The following is an 11,992-nucleotide window of genomic DNA, read 5'->3' as shown; positions in this document are numbered from 1 at the left end:
CATTCACTTAAAGGAAAGTGAGGAAATGAGATGCCGAATTAACGCTAAAAACATGTAACAGTGTTGGAAGGGACTTTGGAGGTCATCTAGCCCAACCCGCTGCTCACGCGGGAGACCTGTACTAGGGATTCGAACCGCCGACCTTTCTGATCGACAAGCTCAGTGTCTTACCCACTGAGCCACCTAGTCAGGCTATTACAAAGGTAAGCGGCCGTGACTACGGAAAAATCTGGCCCCAGACAAGAAAGTAACTCCGACCGAAGACATGGCTCTTCTCTCTCTCTCAAGCCTCCGAGGAGCACGTGAGTCAAAGCATCCAGCCAAGCGTACGCCGCTCCCTTAGCAACCGCATCCAAGAGGAAGCCCCGCTCTAACCATAGAGTTCGGAATCCTCCGCAGGAAGTCGACGAGGGAAGTCCGTGTTTTTTTCCCACCCGCAGTCCTGCAATCTCTCTCTCTCTCGCCTCCGTTTTCTCTCCTCCAATCGCCAGCCGAGATGGGTGGCTCCAATCGCTCGCGCTCTCCTTGCTGCGCCCCACCCCCACCCCCACCCTCCGCCTCGGTACGCGCAAAAGTGACGTCAAGTGGGGCTTAATGTGTATGTGCGGCTGGCGACCTCTTGCGCAACTACGCGACGTTCCTGCCTTTGCCGTGAGGAGGCAGTGGCTGGCGGGAAGGAGGAAGAGGAGGAGGAGGAGGAGGAGGAGGAAAAAAAAAGAAAGTGTTGGTGGCGGCGCTTGGAGCCGCGGGATGGAGGTTCAGCCGCCGCCACAGCCGCGGCCGTCGCCGCCCCTACAGGAGCTGCTGGGGCGTTGCCTCCCCCGACTCCCGCAGCCGGTAAGTGGGCGCAAGCGGCGCTTCTCAGCCCTCCTCTTTGGGACGCCGATGCCCCGGTAGCCACCCTGGCCGCCCGGCCACCCACTTGCTCCGTCCCCCCACCCTCCGTTTCCCTTGTTTGGCCTGTGGGATCTTTCTGCCGCCTACCTGTTCTCCCCCACCTCCCTTTTTATTCCCCCCACTCTCCAATTCCCGGTTTGGGCATCCGGGAGCAGCTTTCTGGGCTGTTCCGCAGACGCGCTTTGTCCCCCTCGCCAAGCAGCTCCGCCGAAGGAGGGAGAAATAAACCCCGGGGAGATTTGGACTCGGGTGGGTTTTGCGGGCTTCTATAACTTCGGAGCCGGCGTGGGGTTTCTTTTTTGAAGGGTGAGTGAAGGCGTTTCAAAAGGGATCGGGGAATGAAACGGACGGGTCCTTCTCCCGGCTTCTCATTTGTTCGGTTCTCAGCGTGAAAAACTATGACAAATGTCAACAAACGGGGCGAGAGAACAAGACTCAAACCCTTATTATTATTATTATTATTATTGTTATTGTTATTGTTATTAGTGCTAGCAACGGTCCGTTTTAGAAATCGGCTCTGGACTGTGCCTTGTGGTTATCGGATGCCGGTTTAATATATATATATATATAGCCGCGTTTGTTTTGCCAGGATTCGTCTTCCGAATTGAGTTAGTTAGCTTTGTTTGGGGGCGTATTTGTGGTGGTTACGTGTAGCATCCTTAATTTGGTAACAGCTTATATCCGACTTCGGTTAGGTACTTGGAATGAGCTGGTCTTTTATTTTTTTCCTCTGTGTAACCAAATAAAATTTCTTTCTAATAAAGTTAACTTCTGGATAAGAATCCCAGTTCTTTCTTGGTGATTGTTTCTTCACCAAAAAACCAAACAAAACTCTGCTGCCCTTTTAAATATAAAAATAGGTGCAGGTTTTTAAATAGCATCTTAAAGAAATAACAATACAGTACAGTACAATAACATGTCAATATAATCTGAAAATATGTAAACATGCCAATATAATCTCAAAATATGATTGACCGCTTTTTAAAAAATGTTACAGAAACTAAATCTAGGAAATGCCTGCTCTCCATAGGTATATTTGACCCTGATCTTCAGAAGTATGTTATCCAATAAAACTGCGGGACAGAATGCAAAAGTTTTAGAATTCAAACCGGAGAGTAATGTTGGTATTGTATTTTTATTATAGTCAATCAAATTTCTTAATTTTACTTTTTGTCCTTATTCCATCCACTATTTTTGGAAAGTGGTCTCTGACATGTAATTCAAAGATCAGGTGTGGCCCTCTGGCTTACAGTAGTGCATCCTAACTAATCATTATCTAATTTAAAAATTACGAAGTCTGGTGGCATAAACAAATGAAGTATTTTATAGGCATAAAACTGAATATTGAAACTGAAAATTGTATTTTTCCTAAGTTGGCAGAATAGTCACTTTTAAGAAATACTTAATGTGATACAATCTTCATTAGTTTTTTTTAAAGTCCAATTTCAGAAAAGCATACAAACATATGAGCAAACTAAGGAACATTAATTTTTTCAAAATATTGAAAAGTTAAAAACTCCGTTGACCATAAATGTTTTGGAAAGCCTTGTAACAATTATCTCTTAGTTACATCAGAAATCAGTGTGCAGTAGTTCAAGAAAATAAAGTTTTTTTTCTGTTTTGATACTTTGTATAGGTAAATTCCCCTCATCTCCTCCCTTTGGGAGGTATTAGTCATCTTTTTGTACTTCCCAAAATGAAAACAAGGTATTCCATCACTTCATTATGACCTACATGGATTCAATTCTTCTAGTACGTCATACAGTAGAAACTGTGTGAACTGGATCCTGCCAAACTGACAAGGTGCATGAACTGTTCTTTGAGGAAGAACTTTTAAAAATCACAATTATTAATTTACCCTATCCCTTTCTTCCTGTGGCATGGTTCTAGTTAGGATGTTTCCCTCATCACAGCACATTTAATTTTAGAGCTAAAAGTGTGGACAGAATAGCACATGAAATATGAAACATATATTTCATATATATGTGCCGTCTGGCGACACCCAGGGGAAGGGCCTTCTCTGTGGGGGCTCCCACCCTCTGGAACGAACTCCCTCTAGGACTTCGTCAACTTCCGGACCTCCGAACCTTTCGTCGCGAGCTTAAAACACACTTATTCATCTGCGCGGGACTGGATTAGATTTTAAAGTTATGGGTTTTAAGGGGTTTTTATTATTTATACTATTTTTAAATTTGGCAATAGAATAAGTTTTTTAATTGTCGTTTTTAATCTGTATATGTATTTTAACTGCCTGTGAACCGCCCTGAGTCCTTAGGGAGATAGGGCGGTATATAAATTTGAAAAATAAATAAATAAATAAATAAAAATATATTTTAATTTGTTGCCTCAACATATGATCAATTAAAATAATGGTTGCATGTCACTATAATATTTTATATATTTTATTATAATTGTATAATCTCCATGTTCTGATGAGTATCACAATTAATGTGCTGTGCATGGAATAGTAAAAGGAAATAATGATTAATTTTATAATACGTGCATAGGTTTGGAATGAGATGCTGTACTAATTATGTGAACGTTTGATCTGATTCAGTACTGTTACTATATTAGAGGCTTACTCCTGTGTTTCAGAGAAAATGTATATTAGCTTTTGAAGCATGAATAACACTGTATTATAGCTATGAAGAGATACAAATTCAAAGAGCAAAATTTGCTTTGGAGCACATTTGGGTATGTATCTGTCAGGAATCTCTTCAAATAAAGTTACATTTACTAAACTATGGTTGATGTCTAGCAAGTAGGAATATCAACTTGTAAATTATGCATTTGGTTGAAGCTGCTGACAGATGCTCCTTGTATTCCCAAACTCCAAACTATATGTTGAACTAAGCACAACCTTAGTATGTATGCCTGTAGTTTAACTAGAATTTCTAACTTCCCCAATATATTTTCCATAGACATTTTAAAAAGGAACTTGATAGGTCAGTTACATGATGCTGCTCAATTAATAGTAAAGAGGAAGCATCTAAAAGACTTAGATAAGCTCTTGGTATATATTTCTAATTCAACTAGGATAATAAAAAGAAATGGCATAGAAATATTATGAGACAATTTATTCCCTCAAATATAATGACAAATCTTCCTAATAACATGCAGTTACTTTTAAACACAGCTGATTTTGAGATTAATTATTTGGAATATACTTACATTGCAATTTTGTTGTTATATGCAAAGTAGCTTATTAGAAATGCATATCTAAAAGTTGATGGCTAGTTTGATGTAGAGGTTAAGGCATCAGGCTAGAAGCCTGGGAGACTGTGAGTTCTAGTCTCATATTAGGCACAAAGCCACCTGGGTGACTTTGAGCCAATTGTTCTCTCTCAGCCCTAAGAAAGGAGCAATGGCAAACCATTTCTGAAAAAAACCTTACAAGAAAATTGCAGGGACTTTTCCAGGCATCTCCAGAATCGGAAACAGTTGAACAGAAGAAAAAAAAATGCATGTTATTTAAAAATTAGCTTTCTTGGAAGATTAACATTTTACAACTAGGTGGCAGGTTATATATTCTAGATCAGGGGTGTCAAACTCAAGGCCTGTACTTAGATCTGGCCCATGGGGCCGTCCTGGAAACAGTGAAGGATGGCCCACGGTGCTTCTGCCAGTTAAAAAGTGACCCTCCCAAACTCCGTTTTCACTAGCAGAGGGTTGCAGGAGGCTATGGCAGCCGAAACGGAGCTTGGGAGCTTGTTTTTGCTGGCAGAGTGGGCCGCACAAGTGATGTCAAGCTGGCCATGCACACCCTGGCCCCTGGAGATCAAACACAACCCAGTGAAATCGAGTTTGATATCCCGTTCTAGATTATATTCACATGATCAAAATGCGTTAAACATAATTTCAAAAATAAATTATACTTATTTTGTATCAGTTGCATTTCTTTATTATCTTTTTCGGACAAGATAGCTTTTCTTAAAAAGATTTGAATAATAGTATGATTTCACACACACACAAAATCTTTACTGAGATTATCTTCATAGACTACTATATAGATTTCAAAATACTTAAATTCTAATTATGTACCCTAGTTTTACATTTTTTGCAATTGTATGATTTTTTTATAAGTTTATAAGACTCTTAAAGCCTCAAGATAGAAGCAGTCTATAAACATTTCATAAATATGTTTATCAATAATTAAGAAGAATTTTCATGAAGCTTTTTGATAATTTTTCAAATTCATTAAAGCAAGATTGTGAAGAAGTAAACTTTATGTTCTATTCCATTTGCACTTATTCCTTTATTTGTTATATTCATTTATATACAGGTTACTTGGATTTAAATTGGAAGAGCAGATATGGGATACAGAACTTTTAGATTTCTGAATAGTTTGGCGATATTTCATTTGAGCCTGTTATTGTGTAATTTATAGTACCAATTTTCCTTGGGAAGTTAAAAAAGGTTATTCTACTAAAGATATAACTAAGGTTATTATAGTTATATCTTTTTATTGTTCTTTGAAAAATAAACAGTGCTTTGGTGGGATCTGATGCCTGCATTTGTTAATTGTTTGTGGTTTGATAAAAATCTAAATTGGTAGAATCATGTATGTTTTTTATTTGTAGCTTGAACAAAATAGCTGTGCTCTGAATGTTCTGGGTTGGAATATGGAGTTAGGAACCTTCCAGTGGGATAAAACTCTAAATATTTTGAGAGGGGAAAAGTAGAAATTTGAAACAAGAAACAGGGCTAGTCCATGCTGAACACCTGAAGGCATTATTATTTTTTAAATACTTTTTTTAATTTAAAATTTCCATCAGACAATAAAAGCAGTAGTTTCTGACGGATGACCCTTCTGTGTAGGCAGACATAAAATTAAGCCCAGAAAAGAAACAACAGTGGATTCACTTTAATATTATAGCCTCTTAAAAAAAAAAGATTAGAAAAAATACATTTCTCTACCTAATGGTTTGAGATTTCTTTCTAATGCGCTTTCTTTTGTAAAGCATTTTTATTTATTTTTCCTTTTTGCAAACTTAAGCCAAGTGACAAAGCAGCATTAATATCAATTATATGTAAATACAGTAGATGTTTCTGAGAGGGTTGTTTTTTCCATGGAGAGCTTTCTTGGCTGATTTTTCTTTTAGATGACTCTTTGCTTGAAAAAGAAATGATTAAAGAGGATTATGCATATATTTTGCACTACACTGATAAACAAATATACATTGTTGTATCCCTAATATACTTTTATATAGGCTGTCAGCATTTTAACTTTTGCTAGGTAAGATTTTTGCTTAATAAATTATGTGCTGTTGATAGTGGCTTTTGTCTATCATATTATCAAAATAAACTAGATAATCCCAAAATAATTGGATTTCCTTGGGTTAAATAAAAAAGTTTTATATAGACTATCATCCAAAATAACATTTAATAATAAAATTTAGGATTAATTCTGCTGATAGGAATAATATTAACCACACTATTTACTGATATTGTACAGTGACTTAACATCATAGATGTTACAGATATTTCTATTTTGAGGCACTGGTAAAAGAGATAACATTGGAGCAAGTGAGATCTGCAGTAGTTTTAAGTTTCTTCCTTTATCTCTTTCAGCAAATGGTATTTAACGTATGCTGCCTGAGATAGCAAAGAACCATGGTTCTTAGTAGTTACTGATAACCAGATTCGCCATGAATTTATGTTAAAACCATCTATATTGGTACTTATCAGTATACTGAATGTTAGGAAATTCCACAACCGTGTTATATAAAGGCTTATTGAATCTCCCCATATTTATTTTTATCAGATGGCCCAGTACTTAAACACCATGAAGGGAGGGAAAAAACTTCTCTTTATTCTCATCTTAAAAAATTTATTAGTCAAATTTATATGGCCACCCATCTAATCAGTGGAACTCTGGGCAATGCACAGATATAAAAAATACATCTAATTAGAAGAAAAAAACACATCAGGACTGTATAAAAAAATCTGATTTTCCACATCTCACATTCTATTAACAATTCTGGTTCAAGTGTTTGGGGAAATAGCCAGATGTTCATGGTTTTTTGAAAGGCCAACAAAGCTGAGTCCTTCAAGATTGCACTTGAATGTTTCCTAGGGATATATTCTCTCATCTAGAGTTAAGTATGAAAAATCATTTGATGGGAAGCCTTAAAATCAGAGCCACTCAGTTGTGTCAGGGTTGAGCCAAAGGTTATTCTTCCCCATACAGCCTCCAGACTCTGTGGAAGCACTTGATGGCATTCTGGACAGCCTCAAGTGAAGAGGTATAACTGAGTATCATCAGTGTACAGATGATATTTGACCCTGCACTGACATGTACCTGTAGTTGCTCAGTGGTTTCATTTACGGTACATATTAAATAGAAGCAGCGAGAGAATGAAACCCATGCCAAACAGCCTATGTCTGGATGTTTTTTCCTCCTCTCAATATCAGTTGGAACCAGCCTTGGAGGAAGAAGGAGAATTATTGAGAAACACCCCCAATGCCCACCACCTTCACTGAGCCAGAAGGATACTATAATCAATTATTTCAAAAGCTATAGAGCCGTGATGGCAAACCTATGGCACGCGTGCCCGAGGTGGCACGCAGAGCCATCTTTCCGGGCATGTGAGCAGTCGCCCAACTCACTTGCAGCTGTGCATGCTCGCATGCCCCAGCTGATGTTCAAGCCTCTAGTGCGCATGCGTACAATTCAGGGAACCCAGCTGGTCTTCGTAGCTCTTCTGAGCATGCACGTGCATTTGTGTATGTGCAAGAGAGTACTTACGTGCAGCGCATACATGCGCAGATGCCATTCGCACATGTGCATTGCGCATGCAAAAACCATGCACATGCAATCACAGATTGTGTGATTGGTCTCGCAGCGCATGGGGGGGGCGTGTGAAAGCCATGTGCATGTGCAGATGGTGCAGTTGCGCACACAGTGCACAGGGAGGAACTGCACATTACCTGTTTGGCACTCGGTGAGTAAAGGTTTGCCACCACTGCTATAGAGAGATTAGGGACAATCAGAATGAGTACACTACCTCTATCCTAAGCCATTTACCAGTACGATCAGTGGTCTTTTGGTATTATTACACTGCCTGAAATGTGATTGGAAATGATGCTTCAAAAATTAAGAAAAGAGTCTAATTTTGTTGTTGAGGACTTCAGAAGGTGAATTTGAAATATTCCCAAGAATAAATGTAAATATAGATGTATCTAAATATAAATGCAAACCATGATAGCACACTTTATAGATTTTTCAATAATATCAAGCTTTGCTTATTATTAAGTCTCTGTTTTCTGTTAGATAGACCTGTAATAGAATTGGATTGCTGCTTGGATCATCAAAAGTTAGAGGAAACCCATTTTCCTATGCTTGTGCCTTGATAATTGCTACAAAATCTATCCAGGAGTAATACATATCAGGGATTAATACATTTTAGTTGATTTTGGTTCCCAAAACAGTTGTGTTTAACAGAACATCATTAGAAATGGGTCTTGTGATCTGACTTCATGTACCATGTTTGGAATACAGCAGAGAAGAAGACATAGAATAAGTGAAAAGAAAAGTGAAAAGTGAAAGGAAAAGAGAAAAGTTATTCTATAGACATTATTAGATGAGTCTAGATACTGTTGTATACCACTCACCAAAGCTTGTGTAAGTTTAGGCTTTTACATAATGCCTCTTACAAAGCTGGTTAAGGTATGGACTCACCTACTTTAGTTATAGCTATATTACAGAGCATTTCCTTCTAATGGCAAGGACATAGTATCAATCAGTTTGGGCATAATACATGATGAATGAGTAATATACCATATTTTTTGAAGTATAAGACGCACCGGAGTATAAGACACACCTTAGTTTTTGGTGAGGAAAATGGAGGGGGGGGATTCTGCCTACCAGGTATTCATCTGGCTGGTCCCAGCACATTAGTTCGCTCGCTGATTTGGAGGTTGGGACTGGTTGGGGCATCAGCTTCAGCACAGTAATTTGCTCGCTGGTTTTGAGGTTGGGGCTGTGCTTCTGAAACACAGCTGATTCTCAGAGGGAGCAGCAATTAGAAAAGCAGGCAAAGCATGGAAGATCACTTTGCTCACGTTGAGGCTGAAAAACAGCTTAAAAAGTACAGCTGATCCTCAGAGGGAGCTCCAGTGAATAAAGCAGGCAAAACGCGGAAGGGGTAAGAGAAGGCAGCAGCTATTCCGGATAGCCATTTTGGGCACCGCACGGGGATTACATTCGGACTATAAGACGCACCCAAATTTTCAGCCTCTTTTAGAGGGAAAAAGGTGTGTCTTATACTCCGAAAAATACGGTAATTTAATCTAAAAATGAATTTTGACGTTTTGAGAAGAACTAGATGTCAAGAGACAGTAGAAAAAGTTTGCAGAAGCAGCAACTGGTTAAATATTTTAACCAGGGCTTGAGATAAACATATTACTCAGTTTTAAATGTTGTACTTTATTGCTTTTCGAACACTGTTATTGATCCTGGTGACCAAAAAACCAAAAAAGCCTGCTTTCACACCATACGAATGGTATTATATCTGAAGGGACATTTCCTTTCTAAACAGTTTCACAAGGTACGGTAGCCTATTCTGATTATCAGAATGAGGGATCAGGAAAAAGCTAAGCTTGCACTGTTGAATTTTGACTGTAATTGTCTATGGTGACCAACCTGAAGAGGATTTGCTCTGAGATGTAATTTTGCTAATAAAAAGCTGGATAATTATGATCACAAGACTTATATGCCCCTCAATAACTCTCCACATTCCATGTGTGATGTGGTGGAGTGGGAGGGAGTGCTGCAATACCACTGAGAACCTCACTTATTTACATCTGAAAATAGAATGGTTAAATTACAACATACTTTCCCAAACTGAGATGTACCTCCCTCGGTGAAATGCAATCGGAGTCCAAGGGAAGTGAGAAAAAAACCGCTTAGTTACTTGGCTACAATAAATGCGTTTTTTTCAGAGTTGTGTTGTATTGCTTTCGATGTTCATTTATATTCATTTTGTTTTGGATTTTTAGGGGGGCTGTTTACATTAAAATTACAATAAAAAATAAGTGTTATGGTAAAAAGTTTAGGAACCCCTGGATTAGAACATTTTCAGGATTACACAAGGTGAACAGTGTAGAACGTACAATATACACTTTTATGAGAATGTAAAAAGAATAGAAGCAAAATGTTATTGTAAAATTATCAAAAGTCAATTGATTTTGGGGACCTTTAAAACAAATGGTTTGAGTCAGCTAAGATTTGTATATTCTGTGTTAGTAACATAGTTACAGAACATGTCTCAAATTAGTTTTATTCATATAGCTTCATAAATTTGGTTTTATTTATATCCTTCATATCTGTAAGACAATTTGATATCCATATCTTTGTATCTTTATTTTTTTATATTACTGATTTTGTCTTTTTTCCCTATAACATTCAGAATGTCTATGAAGAAATTCAAATAAATATTTAAATGATAACATAATTATCTATTTTGGAGCTCAAAGTGGCACTTCGATGGAAGCAGATATTAGTAGCAACAGCTGCCAGTAAACATACTGTTGAACAGAGCTATCAAGTATTACCTTTTGGAATTTTAAGTTTTTAAAAAATACGGTTGCCTGTCCGTTATGAATTGTTCTCCTTACGATTGTGTCTTGTCCATTAAAAAAGATAGCTTGTTTGGACTGGATTGTTCAGTAGTTTTATAATAATATGGAACATATATATCTTTAATTGCATAGTGTGTTTTAAACTTTTGTAAGCCACAGGTAAATGAGCAGTATTAATTATCCATTATCTTTTGAAGCATATTTTTGGTATTGTACTGTACCATTCCCTCAGGCTTCTGAATCTGTTTTTCAATTAGCAGATTCTCAGATTTTCCTCCAGATTTATATTGCTTCCAATGAAATAACTAGATAATAGGCAGCACAGATATTGACCAAATAGTGTTCACTGGACTTGTTTATATTAAGATATGTGTAAACACATACATTATTAAGTAAATTTCATTTGAAGGCTCCTCAGTGGTATCAGTTTTGTTGCAATATCCTAGAGTCAAATTACATTTTCATTTATAAAGCTATAACTATTAGATTGACTCAGCCTTCCATCCTTCCGAGGTGACTAAAATGACCCACATTGTTGGGGGCAGCAATATGCTGATTGTGTAAACTTCTAAGAGAGGGTTGTAAAGCACTGTGAAGCGGTATATACGGTAAGTCTTAAGTGCTATTGCTATTTGAGTGAGTATTCAAACATGTTTCACATGTCATTACTGTAATGTATCTGTGTAAAGTAGATTAATAGTATCATCTTAAATCAGGCTTTCTAAATTAGTCACAATATTGCTCATACACTTGTCTAGGAACTGTGTGCCAAACTGTATGCCCCACAAACTTTCTTAGAAGAAATGTGGGTTAAAAATATAGTTTGTCAAGGTATTTTATATATTATTGAATAATTGTATGTTATACTTAAATGTCTGATAATGTAGAATCACTATTAATACTTTGATGAATAAATAGGAAATCTCATAATGGTCAACTCAGCAATGTAGTATATACATCTATAAAATACATCCCATTATTGAATAAAATTTGCAAATAACATATTGGACTATTCTTTGGCATGAGTTAATATATTTAATCAAATCACTGATGCTTTTAGCAGAAATGTGGGGAATTAACATACCAGTGACACAGTTATAATGTCTTGTTCTAGTAACCTCTTCATAATAAAAAGTATGGCTCTGATCATACAAAAAGTTGTGTATCCCTTTTTTTTTAACCAAAACATTACAGCTTAATGAATTCTGAAAGCAACTTAGACCAATATCAACATTTTACTTAAAGTTTTTCCAAAATTGAATTCTTTTCATATTGCTACAAGATTATAATAGTAAGCTGTTTAAATAATTTTATTTTTAAAATTGAAAGTCACTTTAAAACATAAATAGATCTATTAATTTTGGTTGTGGTACTGTAAGTTACAAAGGAAACCTCTGCTTGAACAAATGCATTTGGAAAATTCAGCTTGGAGAAGCTGCATCTTTCACCAATTCTGGCAGTTCATTTCAAGATTGTTTGGCTGCAGGGACAAAATACAGCATTGTAAAGGAAG

At 37.2% G+C, this 11,992-nt stretch overlaps 1 protein-coding gene across 2 annotated transcripts in view; it reads left to right on the top strand.

Annotated features, from left to right (window-relative positions):
- The first annotated feature begins 608 nt into the window (after positions 1-608).
- The window catches only part of TMCC1 (transmembrane and coiled-coil domain family 1), a 128,255-nt gene continuing 116,871 nt past the window's right edge, over positions 609-11,992 (top strand). The window contains exon 1 of one of the 2 annotated variants that reach the window (XM_058171612.1): positions 609-837. The gene's annotated coding sequence lies outside the window, so the exon portion shown is untranslated. The remainder of the gene's footprint in view (positions 838-11,992) is intronic. The other variant, XM_058171613.1, reaches the window with a different exon arrangement.

This window comes from Ahaetulla prasina, chromosome 2 (assembly GCF_028640845.1).
Source record: "Ahaetulla prasina isolate Xishuangbanna chromosome 2, ASM2864084v1, whole genome shotgun sequence".
NCBI lineage: Eukaryota > Metazoa > Chordata > Lepidosauria > Squamata > Colubridae > Ahaetulla > Ahaetulla prasina.
The sequence above is the reverse complement of the archived record's forward strand: the minus strand, read 5'-3'. Positions and strand labels throughout refer to the sequence as shown.